Source organism: Prionailurus viverrinus, chromosome E1, assembly GCF_022837055.1.
Source record: "Prionailurus viverrinus isolate Anna chromosome E1, UM_Priviv_1.0, whole genome shotgun sequence".
NCBI classification, from domain to species: domain Eukaryota; kingdom Metazoa; phylum Chordata; class Mammalia; order Carnivora; family Felidae; genus Prionailurus; species Prionailurus viverrinus.
In genome coordinates this window covers 19,511,551-19,526,575 of record NC_062574.1, presented here as the reverse complement: position 1 = coordinate 19,526,575, position 15,025 = coordinate 19,511,551, and the positions used below count along the sequence as shown (strand labels likewise).

General features: G+C 51.3%; 1 long non-coding RNA gene across 1 annotated transcript in view; it reads left to right on the top strand.

The window, feature by feature from the left end:
• Nucleotides 1–13,644, top strand: part of LOC125152073 (uncharacterized) — a 156,515-nt gene extending 142,871 nt beyond the window's left edge. The window contains exons 3-4 of the long non-coding RNA XR_007147039.1: nucleotides 13,215–13,285; nucleotides 13,552–13,644. This is a non-coding gene — a long non-coding RNA (uncharacterized LOC125152073). The remainder of the gene's footprint in view (nucleotides 1–13,214; nucleotides 13,286–13,551) is intronic.
• Nucleotides 13,645–15,025: the final 1,381 nt, after the last annotated feature.

Genomic DNA, 15,025 nt, shown 5'->3' with positions numbered 1-15,025 from the left:
GGACATCAATATCGGGGGTCCAGACCCCGAGCAGGGAGGTATGGGAGCTTATAAGCAACCATGAACCCAGTTCATAGATACACCCAGCTTACAAGCTAAATGGGTAGGTTATGTCATGCCCTTGAACCTGGTCCCTGGCTGGTTCACGGCATGTGGAGCCAGCAGAGGCAGCTGGCTTCGAGTCACCAAGGGTGTGGCGGTGGCCCAGGAGAAGGGGCAGAGGAGGACAGGCAGGGTGGTCGAGGAGGAATGTATGTGAATGGCCATCTGTCCTCAGTCCTGCGTCATCAGTGTCCTTTTGGTGCTGTAACAAACTACCATAAACGTCACAGCTTATGACATTACACATTTTTCTCGCACAGTCTGGGGGTCAGAAGTCCTAAAATCTCATTTTTGGCACAGCTGCGTTTCTTCTGGCAGCTCTGGGAAGAATTTTTGCCTCTTGCAGCTTTCAGAGGCTTGCCCGCATGTCTTGGCTCACGGCCCCTTCCTTGAATCCCTCTGACCTCAGCCTTGTCCCCGCTGCTTCTGGCATTGCATCGTATTCTCTGACTCTGACCCGTCTGTCCCCTCCTACAGGGGCCCTTGTGACTGCATTGGGCTCACCTGGATAATCCAAGATCATCATCTTCCCAAATCAGGATCCCTAATCACACCCGCAAAGTCTCTTTTGCCATGTAAGGTATCATTCCCAGGTTCTAGGGGGTAGGGTGTGGCCATCTTTCGGGGGTCACCAAGTAACCCCGGAGGACAGGCGGGACACCTCCTCGGGAGCTCCCAGAAAGCACCGCTGGGAGAAGTTGGGGCTTGGATTTAGTAGCTTTGGGCATTAATATGAAGCAGTTATTCAAACTCACAAGTTAGTGAAGTTTAGGGACACTGAGGGTTCAATACGAATGGGGGACCTGGGGCCCGGGGGAACTGACGATCTCTCTGTCCAAAGTCACAGGGCTACAGTTCTCCAGCTTTTCTCCATGCTGTCTGTTTTACTCAACTGACATTAGAAAAAGGAAGTATTGCCAAGTGTTTGTTGTGAGCTGTCTGCGTAGACTTGCATTGCCGGCCCCCCACTGGAAAGTTGTCCCCTCACTGGGGCTTTCCACGAAGGGATAGTGGAGAGGGGACAGGTGCTCCCAGCACTGCCTCAGCAAATGACAGCTCACAGTCAGTTCTCCCGAGGCTGTCTGGCCACCGTCTGTCATCCGTAGGCTCTTTCCACCGGGAGGAAGCCTCGGACTGGATTGTGGGGTGTGTTCCAGGGACCAAGGCAAAGCACTTGGGACCCACCCCGGCAAGAAGACACTTCTCTCTCTGACCCTCTGGAGAGAGCCCACATGCGTGCATGCCTGGTTGGGGAGTGTTGAGGCGAAGGCCAGACCACGTGCTTTGGTTTTTTTCTTTCTTTCCTATTCTTAAAGTCCGACAGTGCTCAGTGGATCTGTCAGAAAGAAGCACGGACATCAGAACACCTGGGTTTTAGTCTTGACCCTGCTTCTCTCTCTCTCTCTCTCTCTCAGTATCTGATACATCGTTTCACTTCTCAGGGCCTCAGTTTATGCACCTGTAGAATCCAGGGTCAGACTGGCTGATCTCCAAGGCGTCTTCTAGAATTCGTCCTGCTTATGCTGGGAGACTTCTGACTGCCTCCCCGCGGGCCTCCCCACTTCCTTCCTGTGCTCTGAGGCCTCAAGCCCACCCGGCCGCTCCGATCAAATCCCCCAACCACGCTTGCTCCTGCTCTCTCCCCGTGGCTAGCCCATCGCCTGGCCTTCAGCAGGCCCTGAGCTCCATGAACATGTAGGGAGTGACTCAAAGGAAGAGGCCTAGGCCAAGGGGCCAGCGACATACACTGTGTGCACAGGGAGGGGAAACCCCTCCGCTCCGGCTCCCCCCCCCACCCCTGCAGAATCCCAGGAAACCGGTTGTTAAGGAGCCAGCAGCCAGCTACTAAGTTAGATAATGAGTACTTGGGTTTTTCCACGCCTGTTTACCTTGTGTTAAGTACACGAAAATGATGTCATTTCTGCACCCATCCAGCTGGCGCCGCTGACGGGGTCTCTCTGGGCCTCCTCAGGGGCTCCTCCTCTCCCGCCTCTGGTCACCCCAACCTTCACCAGTGTGCGCCGGGCCTGGGGGAGGCAGGTCAACACCACATCATAGCTCTCTCCCAGGACTCCCCTCTCCCCTTCCCCCCATGGCTAGAGGGACCTTTCTAAGCAGCACCCTGCCTGAAACGGGCTCCAGTTTTTGTGTTCAGAAGGAGGCTCAGCCTGACCCAGGCCCTAGAGATCAGCCTCCCACCACTGCCTACCTCACCCCAGGACTCCACGCCTCAGTCCTTCTCCCACATTCTTGAACGTTTACCTCCCTTCCGCAAGGTTTCACCCCCTTTTTCCTTTACAAGAACTCCTCCTCAGCCCCTCAGGGAGCCTCTCAGAACCAACCCTCCCCGCTCCACCCCAGCCCTGTTCCCTCCTATGTGCCCTCACTGTGTCCTGCTTGGAAGAGAAAAGTCTGTGACCTTTGGAGACTGTCAGAGGCTGCAACATTTGCAAGACTCAGAAGAGCCCCTGAGGCTTGTTGATCACCTTAGGAGGCCAGGTGCCTGGGGTAGAAGGAAGGGCGAGGAGGGGCACCTGGGTGGCTAGGTCAGGTGAGCGTCCGACTTCGGCTCAGGTCACGATCTCGTGGTTTGTGGGTTTGAGCCCCGCGTCGGGCTCTGTGCTGACAGCTCGGAGCCTGAAGCCTGCTTCCGATTCTTGTCTCCTTTTCTCTGGCCCTCCCCCACTTATGCTCTGTGTCTCTCTGTCTATCCAAAATAAATAAATGTAAAAAAAAAAAAAACCATTTAAAAAGAAGGAAGGGCGAGGAGCCTCCGTTAGAAGGGTCCCTCGTTCAGGAAATGGGTTCCCACAAGGACATGGGGACGAAGGGCCTGGAGCCTGCAGCCTGGCTCCCACTCCTGCAGCCCCTCGGGAAGCAGGGGCCCTTCTGGTTTTGTGAGGATCTGCCCAGGGCACAGACCCCACCCGGCGGGGCCCACGGGAGGGCCGCTAGAGCAGAGGCAGAGTCTGAGGGTGGGAGAGCCTCGGAGGACCCTTGAGGGCAACAGGCTCTCCTGAGCAACCTCTCGCTCCAGGTTCCAAGCTGGGGGCTGCAGTTCCGGGGGGAGGGAGACTCTTTCCTCACCTCGCCCAGTGCAGGAGACAGACAAACACGTAACACGAGAACCTTCCAATTTGATGAGACATACATGCGCAGCCGAGGACAAAGTCAACCAGGTGGTTGGGCGCTCCATAAAGAGATGGGGACAGATAACAGGCAGGGTCATCGCATTCACTCCTCACGGCACCCCTACGACCAGGGTAATGTAGCTCCCATTAACACACTTGTACACGTAGTGCACACTCGTGCACATGCCCAAAGCCAGGCAAGTCCTTAACCACGCTGAACCTCGGTTTTGACTTCTGCAAAATGGGCTTATTAACACTTACGTATCAAGACAGGGCCCGGCTCCTAGTAGGTAGCAAATCTCAGCTTCCTTAAGAACAAGGAGCCATCTTGGCCGTGGGGCAAGATGGTAGGTGGGATCAGGGGTCTTTGACAGATGAAGCAAGTTGGGACCCCAACACGGGAAGTGGAGGGTAAGTTCTCTGGGGCCGAACTTCAAGATGCCTGGCCTCTGGGTTCCACCTTCACTTGACCCCTTTCCAGCTCCCCCCCTGCTTTCAAGGCCATGACAGGCCAAGCCACCCAGGTGCCATCACCTCTGGGTTGCTCACTTCACGGATCACGCAGGCTCTGTGGTCAATGTCCTGGCCTGCCCTAGCCTTGACTGTTCTGGAGTGGGAGAGCTAGTCCAGTTCGCTCCTAGTCAGGAACCCCCTGAGGCAGGTGGAGGGGGCGGCGAGGCCTGGCTTCATCCTGGTCCTGGACCCATGGCTTCTAGTCAACGCACCCCCCCACCCCCACCCCCAGCAGCAGAGGCTGCTTCTTCCCGCCAGGCTGGGCCAGCAGTTGCGCTGCCTATAAATAGAAGAGTGAGATTCCTCGCGGCCCAGTGAATGGCGCTGACATCCTGCCTCTGCCTGACTGAGCCCTGAGTCACAGGCCCCCACCGGAGGCCCGCCCAGGCGACCAGGCCCACACCACTGACATGGCCTCAGAGGAAGCGGGGAGAGCTTCTGGGGAGGCTGAAAGGGGCTTACAGACATGCAGCTGGCGTTTCCTCCCCGTGAGGCCGGCTAGGGCTCACGAGTGAGTGTGCACGCGCGGGTGCCAGGGAGAGGTGCCCGCGGCTCCTCTGCACCCCATTCCCGACGCATGATGGGAGGGGGATTCCCGGGGAGCCTCATCTGTGCCCCTTGTGCTCTGCTTGGCTCATTCCAAAGCCAAAACCAAACCCACAGAGATGGCCACACCCACACGAGCTCAGAAAATGGACGGGAAGGCTGGAAACCAGGCCTGGGCATGGGCAAGGACAGGGACGGCTCCAGAGAGCCGAGTTGGCAGGAAGGGCAGGAGGCGACAGGGGGTCGCCAACCTTCCGTCACTCCACCTGAGGCAGAAGGAGATTCTGACCGGCCGCGCTGGGGTCCCGTGTCCACCCTGTGGCCGGGGTGGGGCGGAGGGAGCTTGGTAGGCTCTGTCCAGTGGGGAAGACGTAATCCCCCCCAAAGCCTGCTGGGAAGGAGAGTGCTTTCGGTGGCCCAAGCCCGGCACATGTCCCCTGTAAATAAGCTGGAGCGCCACCTGCTCTGAGAGGTCAGCCCCAACCACCCCATCCAGAGGGCTCTCCCCACTCAGCCCTTGGCATTCTCCGTCTCCAGTTATCTCCAGAGCCCTGGTCTAATTTGTGGAATGTGTTTGGCTTTGCTTTCTTCTTTTCTCTCCCCTCCACTGGATCCCCTAGATTACATGCTCCGTGAGGACAAGGGCCAGGATGAAGGAATGAGCAGCCCGTGTGTACGCTTGGGGGTACGCACACACGCGCTCACACGGTTGTTCGCGCTCACCTGCACACGTATTCACACACTCACGCTCTTTTTTTTCATTAAAAAAATTTTTTTAAAAATGTTTTATTTATATTTGAGAGAGAGACAGAGCACGAGTAGGGAAGGGTCAGAGAGAGACGGAGACACAGAATCTGAAACAGGCTCCAGGCTCCGAGCTGTCAGCATAGAGCCCAACGCGGGGCTCAAACTCACGGACTGTGAGATCATGACCTGAGCCGAAGTCGGACGCTTAACCAACCAAGCCACCCAGGCGCCCCTGCCAAGTGACATTTAAGTGGCATTTAAGGGGCAGGGGGCTGAGAATCCTAACTGGGAAGGATTGTCCATCCCAAAGGTCAATAGCAGCCCACTGAGAAACGCTGAGCCGCCTTCTGTTGGACGGGGAACCCAAGGCTCAGGGAGGGAAAAGCATCTTGTCAAGGTCACGTAGCACTTCGGGGCACCAAGGTGGTCCATGCACGCTCCCACAGGGGAACACTCCTGGGTGGTGGGCCTGAGGGTCCTCTGCGCCCGGCCCTGGCCACACCACCAGTACCAGGGCCATTGTGGGACATGTGGCTGGGAATGCCCTCGAAGTTCCCACCAGCTGCTGCCCCTTCTCCTGCCCCGTGCTGGTGGCCAGATGGCTTGACGTGGCTGAGGATGTGCCTGGAATGTGGAGCCAGCGTCCCCCAGGAAGGGGAGAGCTGGGCTTGTGGACTGGGGCCAGAGTTCTACAATGACCGCGTCCAGCTCCGTGAACTCATCTAATCACTGAGAAAGCCACACTTGAGACTGGCGTCTGGGCACCAGTGACCACAACACTGCAGGGCCCAGCCTGGCCACGGTGGTGGGGAGGGAGTCGCAAGACCTGGTGTCCCCCTGGGGCGCCTGGGTGGCTCCGTCGGTTAAGTGTCCGACTTCAGCTCAGGTCACGATCTCACGGTCTGTGAGTTCGAGCCCCACATCAGGCTCTGTGCTGACAGCTCAGAGCCCGGAGCCTGCTTCGGATTCTGTGTCTCCCTCTCTCTCTGACCCTCCCCTGTTCATGCTCTGTCTCTCTCTGTCTCAAAAATAAATAAACATTAAAAAAAAATTTTAAAAAGAAAGATTAAAGACCTGGTGTCCCCTAAATCAGCCCCCCAACCGTCCTCCAAAAAAGTGGGGTTATTCTTCCTCTCTCCCACTCAGTCTGGCCACCATGGACCCTTCCTATGGGCTGAAGGAACTTTTTTTAAAAACTAAAAGTTATTCATTAAACCAGAAGTAACAATATAACAAATTGTCACATTCCTATCACTGGGCTCTGGCATCCAGGGATCCACGGCCCATCCTGCCCCATCCAGACCCTCCCCCCAGTCCACACCCCTCCTCCAGCATTATTTTGATGCAGATGCGAAACATAACATCATTTCGCCCATGAATACGTCAGCGTATGTCTCTAAAAGGACTCTTCCTTACAAGCTAAACCATAACCAGAAGACCACTATTACACCAAAAATATTAATAATTCTCAGTGTTGTCTTTTTCTTTTTGATTTTTTTAAGTGTTTATTTATTTTGAGAGAGAGCACGCGCGTGTGGGGAGGGGCAGAGAGAGAGGGAGACACGGAATCCCAAGTGGGCTCCGGGCTCTGAGCTGTCGGCACAGAGCCCGATGCGGGGCTCGAACCCACGAACTGTGAGATCATGACCTGAGCCGAAGTCGGACGCTTAGCCGACGGAGCCACCCAGGCGTCCCCCCCCCCAATATTAATAATTCTTAACGTTATCAAAGACCCAGTCAGTGTTCAAATGTCCAGTTGTTACATGATCGTTCTTTTTTCCTAATTGCTTTTTTTTATAGTGTCAATTTTGATCCAGACGAGGTCTACACATTGTAACTGGTGGGTAAATCTTTGGAGTTTCTTTGGGTCTAGAGTTTTGTTTTGCTTTTACGTATTCACTGGAAGGAAGGAGTTGTTTGTCTTGTGACGTTTTGCTCATTGCTGCCCTGCGGTGTAGTTGAATGTGTTCCTCTATCCTGTGCCTGTGACTTGGCAGTTAGAAGCAGAGGTTTGATCACATTCAAGTTTGTGGTGTTTTGTTTTTTTGTTTTTTGCTTTTGGCAAGACTGCACCATTAGATGGTGTTGAGGTCTTCTGTCAGGAGGAACATGGTGTCTTTTCCTCTTTTTGTTGTATTGTTAGCAGCCGTTCAAGCAATTAATTTGTTAGGGACTGCAAAAGTGGTATTATGTTTTGTATTTCATTCCTCCTGCATTTATTAGCTGGAATCTGTCTTTAGAAGAAGCGTACTCTTTCCTATTATTTGATTCTATGTGAAAGAGACTTTTAATTTTTTTTTTTTAACGTTTTATTTATTTTTGAGACAGAGAGAGACAGAGCATGAATGGGGGACGGGCAGAGAGAGAGGGAGACACAGAATCGGAAACAGGCTCCAGGCTCCGAGCCATCAGCCCAGAGCCTGACGCGGGGCTCGAACTCACGGACCGCGAGATCGTGACCTGGCTGAAGTCGGACGCTTAACCGACTGCGCCACCCAGGCGCCCCATGAAAGAGACTTTTAAAAAGGGAGTCTCCATTCCCTCAGTGGGGCCTGGGGTAGGTGGTCCAGAGAGGGCAAGTGCCTCCCTCAAGGACACACAGCAAATTGGGAGCAAGGCCTGGAAACTGAAACCCGGGTGCTGTACCATATGCAGCACTGCTCTGGGGGCGGATGAAGGAGCAGAGAGGGCTGGGGGCTGGGAGTCAGAGGCTGCAATTTGAACCTGGGACCTGCCATTTATAAGCAGTGGGACCTTGGGCAGACCTTTCAGCCTTGATACTTCTCTGTAATGTGGGGATAACCCCACCTCCCTCATGCAGCCCAAGTTTGCCAAACTTTCAGCTCTCTGGAAGGAGCTTGGAGATGCCCATCCTGATCTCACAAGGTGGGCCACATTCACCAGCCATGCTCAGGTCCACGGCCTCTCACTTTAGCTTCCTGGGGCCGCTTCAGGACCTGCCTAAGGACCCTGCCCTGCCTCCCCACCGGAGGAGGCTTTCCCAGGAGGCTCAGGCCTCTATCAGCCAGGAGCTCAGCACTGGCCCCAGAATTGTGGAGATTATGAATTTCCCCTTCTGGGCACAGGTCCAGGGTGACTGCTCAGGTCACAGGCCTGCGAAGCCAGCCCTGGACGAGCTCTGTCTCCCTGACCCATGGATAGATCTCATCCAGTTCAACCAAATTTGAGTAAGCTGGGCCCTCTTGGCCATCACCAACCCCAGTGCAGTGAGCTTCAGCTAAGAGGAGGGGGTAAACAGTAAACAGGATTTAACGATTATAGTCATGTAAATGCAGTTTCGTGGCTTTCAATCCTTTGAGTCACCAGGTGGACAAAGCCGTGAAAACTATCCACTTTGGTTGAGAAGGAGGTAGGAGGGTAAGCGAACTAAGGCTATAGCTATAGGCTATAAAAAAGGCTATAAAAAATAGCCAGACATGGAAAAGCGAACTCCACCAAACTGGGAGCTGGGAGTTCCCCCAAACTCCACCACACTGGGAGCTCTGGAGTCTGACGCTTACAGTTCACGATCCAAGGGGAAAACTCAGAATATTCCAGGGAAGGACTCTGATTGGATCAGGTGTCCGCTTCTTGGGCCAATCCAAGACGTGCTGAACTGTGATTGGCTTCACCAGGGTCACGTGCCCCCCTGGTTGCCAGGACTGCTGAAATACCCCAGGGCCAGGTAGAGCCGTGGAGGAGAGGTTCTCCAGGAAAGGGTGGGGCTTAGCGGAAGAAAGGGAGAAAGGATGCTGGGGGACCAAGCCAACAGGTAACCCATGATGCTGAGATTCCCATGGGCCAGCCCAGTACAGGGTACAAGGTGTGGAAGGCGCGGAGTTGACTGCAACATGTCACTCCTACTGGGAGTCAGGATGGGAGATGCAGATAAGGAAACCAATAGCTGTTACCCCCAGGGAGAGCGTGGAAAAGCCACGATGCTAATTACACAAGGATCTGTGGGAACCAGCTGACAACCTGCACTGCCATGGGGCATCCAGAAGTCTTATCAATGCCAAAGGCCCCCCCAGGGACTCCCAGCTACAGCGCAGTGACTTGGGTCCGGATCCTATTTCTGCCCAGGGAAGAATCTTCCCCTCTCTGAGCCTGTTTCTCCACCAGTAGAATGGGATGATTATTCCAATGTAGCTATTAGATTGGTTTGGGAGGCCGGAGTACAGAACTTGGCACATAGTAGGCAACTCTCTATCTTCCCAGAGTCCCAGGGCCACCTACCTACATTGCCAGCTTTTAAAAGATAAACTGATTAGTTCCAGCTTAGCTTAAAACCAGAAGATACTCTTTAGAGTTGTTTCATGATCTGGTCTGCAGAATACCAGTTAATTATCCAAATGCCAACACTTACGTAATTGTCCCCAAATTGTCAATGTATATCCCCACTAAAACAGAAGCTCCCTGAAGGCAGACAAAGCATTATCCATTTTTGCATCTCTCTGGCACCTAGCATAATGGACACTTCCCCCGCACCCCAGTTTTATTGAGGGATAATTAGCGCACAACACTCTAAAATTTTTTTCGATGTTTATTTTTGAGAGAGAGAGAGAGAGAGACAGACAGTGTGCGAGCAGGAGAGACAGAGAGCGCCGCAGACACAGAATTTGAAGCAGACTCCAAGCTCTGAGCCGTCAGCACAGAGCCCGATGCGGGGCTCGAACTTCTATGGATTCTGTGTCTCCCTCTCTCTCTGCCCCTCCCCCACTTGCTCTCTGTCTCTGTCTCTCTTGAAAATAAACATTAAAAGATTGTTTTTTTAATATGAAATTTATTGTCTAATTGGCTTCCATACAACACCCAGGGCTCCTCCCAACAGGTGCCCTCCTCAGTGCCCATCACCCACCTTCCCCTCCTCCCCACCCCCCATCAACCCTCAGTTTATTCTCAGTTTTTAAGAGTCTCTTATGGTTTGCCTCCCTCCCTCCCTTTTTTTTTTTCCTTCCCCTCCTCCGTGGTCTTCTGTTAAATTTCTCAGGATCCACAGAAGGATGAAAACATATGGTATCTGTCTTTCTCTGCCTGACTTATTTCACTTAGCATCACACTCTCCAGTTCCAACCACATTGCTACAAAAAGGCCCTATTTCATTCTTTCTCATTGCCACGTAGTATTCCATAAAAAATCGTTTTAAACAAAAACCAATAATAAAAAAATAAATAAGAGCTTGAGGTGTATAGGCATATATTGTAAAATTATTACCACAGTAAGCTTAGTGTACATACATCATCTCCTGCAGAGACGAAAAGAAAAAAAGAGAAAAAACATGTTGTTTTTTTTCTCCTTGTGATGACAAGAACTCGTAGGACCTACTCTTTTAACTTTCAGATACACCAGACCGCAGTGTGAACTATCGTCATGTACATTACATCCCCAGTACTTACTCATCTTATTGCCGGAAGTGTGTACCTTTCCTTTTGAACACCTTCATCCCCTCCCCCATGCCCTCCCCCATCTCTGGTAACCACAGATCGGATCTCTTTTTCTATTAGTTTGTTTTTTTTAGGTTCTACATATAAGTGAAATCATACAGTATTTGTCTTTCTCTGACTTGTTTCACTTATTATAATGCCTTCAATGTCCGTCCACGTTGTCACAGACGGCAAGATTTCCTTCTTTTTTATGGCTGATAATCCGGGTGTGTGTGTGTGTGTGTGCATGTCTGTGTATCAAATTTTCTTTATCATCAGTCGACACTTAGATTATGTCCATGTCTTGGCTATTTTAAACAATGCTGCTATGGACATAGGGGGTGCATATATGCCTTTGACATAGTGTTTTCATTTTCTTCTGATATATTCCTGAAAATGGAATGGCTGGAGCATTTTTAAATTTGGGGGGCGTGTAGACTTAAAATTTTAAATTTAGGGTGGCTCAGTCGGTTGGGCGTCTGACTTCAGCTCAGGTCATGGTCTTAACGGTCCAGGAGTTGGATCCCGCGTCGGGCTCTGTGCTGACAGCCAGGAGCCTGGAGCCTGCTTCAGATTCTGTGTCTCCCTCTCTCTCTGCCCCTCCCCCACTCGTGCTCTGTCTCTCAAAAATAAACATTTAGAAAAAAGTTTTAAAAATGTATTATTGAAGTATAGTTGACATATTTGACATTATATTAGTTTCAGGTGTGGCATAGTGATTCAACATTCTATACGTTACTCGAAGCTTCACCATGATAAGTAGAGTCACCACCTGTCACCATGCAACATTATTACACTATCATTGACTCTATTTCCTACGCTGTATTTTCATCTCTATGGTTTATTGATCTCATAACTAGTTTATACCTCTTGATCCCCTTCACCTCCTTCACCCAGCCCCACTTCCCTTCTGGCAACCACCGGTTTGTTTTCTGTATTTAAGAGTCTGATTGTTTTTTGGTTGGTTTGTTCATTTGCTTTTAGATTTGACCTCTAAGTGAAGTCATATGATACTTGTCTTTGTCTGACTTATTTCACTTAGCATAACACCCTCTAGGGTCCGTCCATGTTGTCACAAGTGACAAGATTTCATTCTTGTTTATGGGCAATACTCCATTGTATACATACACACCACATCTTCTTTATCCATTCATCTATTGATGGACACTTAAGTCGCTTCCGTATCTTGGCTATTGTAAATAATGCTGCAAGAAACACAGGGGTGCGTGTAGCTTTTCGAACTATTTTTGTTTTCTTTGGGTGAATGCCCAGTAGTGGAATTACTGCATCATATGCGATTTCTCTTTTTAATTTTTTGAGAAGCCTCCATTCTGTTCTCCTTAGTGACTGCATCCGTTCACAATTCCCCTTTCCCCACATCCTCACTGGCATCGATCATCTCTTGTCTTCTGGATACTCGCCATTGTGACAGGTGCGAGGTGTTCTCTCATTGTGGTTTTGACTTGGGTTTCCCTGATGATGAGTGATGTTGGGCACCTTTTCATGTACCTGTTGACCATTTGCACATCTTCTCTGGAAAAATGTCTCTTCAGGCCCTTTGCCCATTTTTAAATTAAACTACTTGCTTTTTTCACTACTGAGTTGCATGCATTCTTTATATATGTTGGATATTAACTCCTTATCAGATAGGTTGTGTGAATGTTTTTTCCCATTCTGTAGGGTGTCTTTCGGTGTTGTCGATAATTTCTTTTGCGCAGAAGCTTTTCGTTTGATGTACTCCTTCTTGTTTTTTCTTTTGTTGCTTGCGCTTTAGGTGTTACATCCAAGAAATTATTGCCAAGACCTATATCAAGGAGCTTTTCCCTATGTTTTCTTCTGGGTGTTTTAGGGCTTCTGGCCTTAGAGTGAAGTCTTTAAACCATGTGAGTTACTGGTTGTAACTGTTTGTGAGCCCCCGATAGGGGCTCGATCTCACAACCGTGAGATTATGACCTAAGCAGAAATCAAGAGTCTGACTCTTGGCCGACTGAGCCACCCAGGCGTCCCGTATAACGATCACTTTTAATAAAGGGTTTTAAAAACACTCTCTGAACAGATATGGGGGTGAATGAGGTCTGTGGAAACAACAGACCAGTTTGCCAAGATGGTCTGGAGGACACCCGGGTGGGTTTGCACATGAGCCAAGGACAAGCAACGAGGGCAAATGTGTTCCTGGCGTGGGAGCTGGAAGGCAGGGCACAATGGAGGCGGTAGGGGGCGATAAGCCTACTTCACTTTTCATTCAGCAGATGTCCCTTAGCCCACCTACCCTGCAGCACCCACCAGTTCCCTGAGACACGAATCCCACCCCCCTCGGGAAGCTGAGATCCAGGGTATAATGTACGCAGGGCAGCAGTATCCCCCCGAGGGAACCTGGCCCAGGCATCCCCATGGCTGCACCTGCCTGATAATGTGTTTATAATAATAATAATATTAATTGCAATAACAGCAGCAGTTATACAGAGAACCTACTGGATTAGTCAAGACCACTTCAGTTTTAAGCAATAGAAAACCCAAACTGGCTTATGTAAATAAAAAAAAATTTGGTTTGTGTGTTCATTCCTAAAAATAGCAGGGGTTATGGCATGACTGGATCCAGGAGCTCCAAAGACATCATCAGCATTCTGTGTCCTGCTCCACCTCCTGGCTCCGCTGTCTTCTGACATCATTCTTAAGTAGTAAAAATGGCCTCTCGCAGCTCCAAGCTAATGATCTCAGCAAAGAGCAAGCACCTCTTTCCTTACTGTTCCAGAAACTTCAGGACACTGTTACAAGGACCAGTCCAACTTGGGTCTCATGCCCAGGCATGAGCCAATATTTGAGGTCAGTATTGGGAGGTGCTGATTGGGCTGGGTCCGGTGACAGGCTTGGGAATAGGGTGGGGGATAGCCCTATTTACTCAGTAGGGACTGAGAACGGAGGAGGGGGGTTTTCAAGAGAGAGCGGGGCCGTAACTGGAAGAGGCGACGTTGAACTGGGCTGCTCAACAATGGCGTCTACACCTACGATGTGCCAGGCACAAAACTAAGGGTCAGTTAAACCTCTCAACGGTCCTATGTGGTGAGACCATTCTTGTTCCCATTTCACAGATGGGGAAGGTGGTCAGAGAGGCCAAGTACCTTGCCAGTATCACATACGAGCAAGTGGGGGAATCAAGGAACATGAACTCTTCGCTACCGGACGGAGGTTAGTGGGGGAGACCACAGGCTATGAACTTCACGGGGGAGGTCAGAGAAGATGCGACTGATTAAACCCAGTGAACAGGTGTGTGCGGGGGAGTTAAGGGGGAATGAGCTGATGAACTTGGCACTGTCCTTGTCCCCTACCTGTTTTCCGTCTTCAGGGCAATGACGTAATGCCTCTTTCTCTTGTTCAGCGTTCACTGAAGCAGTTGTAGTGCAGACCCAGGAGCCAGACTGTGTTCCCCAGAAAACGGAGCACTGATAACTTAGAGGTAGAACTTCAAGGTAGAGAGAGGGGAGGTAGAGAAGTTTGGGAAGAAATGTGAGGTGATGTGTAACCACACGGTCGCTGCTTTGTAACAGACCACACAAGGAAAACGTGCCTCCAGTGGTCCAAGGGAAGGAGGGGAGGCACTTATGCCCCCGTCGCACGTCCTGTGGCTCAAAGTATGGGAACTGACTCCCTGTGTGCTTAAGGGTTGCATTGGTGGCCCCTTCGGTGGCCATTCGGGAGCCAGACCCTTTACCCTGGGATGTGGCCTGGGAGGGGTCAGCTTCAGTTGTGGCACAGCCATGGTAGAAACAGAGCAAGCAGCCAGGAGTCTGGTGCACAGGAGGCAGATAGAATCTTCAGGGGCACACAGGATACAGGCGAGGCACCCACATTCCAGGTGTGATACAGCTGCAGCTCTGTGCCTCAGTTTCCCTCACAGTAAAGTGAGGACAACAGTTCCTCCCCTAGGGTTGTTGAGAGGATATGAGATCATGCGTGTAAAACACTTAGCAGTGGCTGTCCCTGCCTCCCTGGAGGTGAACTGGACTGGCCATTCGTTGACTGCCTGGAGAACTTGGGAGAAGCTTTGCTGAAGGGTGAGGTCCTGGCTCAGCTGTATTAGCCAGGACTCCCAGTGCAGGTGGCTCCGCTGAAGGAGAGGAAGGCCCAAAGATGCATCTGGCTTCCAGACAGCTGGACCAGGGATGACCCTGAGTCTGGATCTAGGGAGTTGACCCCTGTTGCATTCACAACAGGCACTTGACCTCCAAGGGCTGACCTCAGTAGAAGACCAGAAGGCAGCGCTTGGGCGGGAGCACCTGTGAGAGGAGAGGCTGGACTAAGGGCTTACCCACTTGTCATCCTCCGACTTCTGAGACGGCTCCGTGATTGGTCCCGAGCCCGAAAAATCAGGTCTCCAGTTTGGGCCAGAGCAATTTCAACTGTAAATCTTCATACAAGCTTGCTCAGTGACTGTCAGCTCATATAGTTCTGGATGCATCTTTATGTTTGGGGAAGCAGAGTCTGGCTTCCTGAATGCAGTCTGTTTATGAGATACAATCTCTAACGGTGGAATCCACAGGGGGAAAAAAACAAGGGCCACACAAA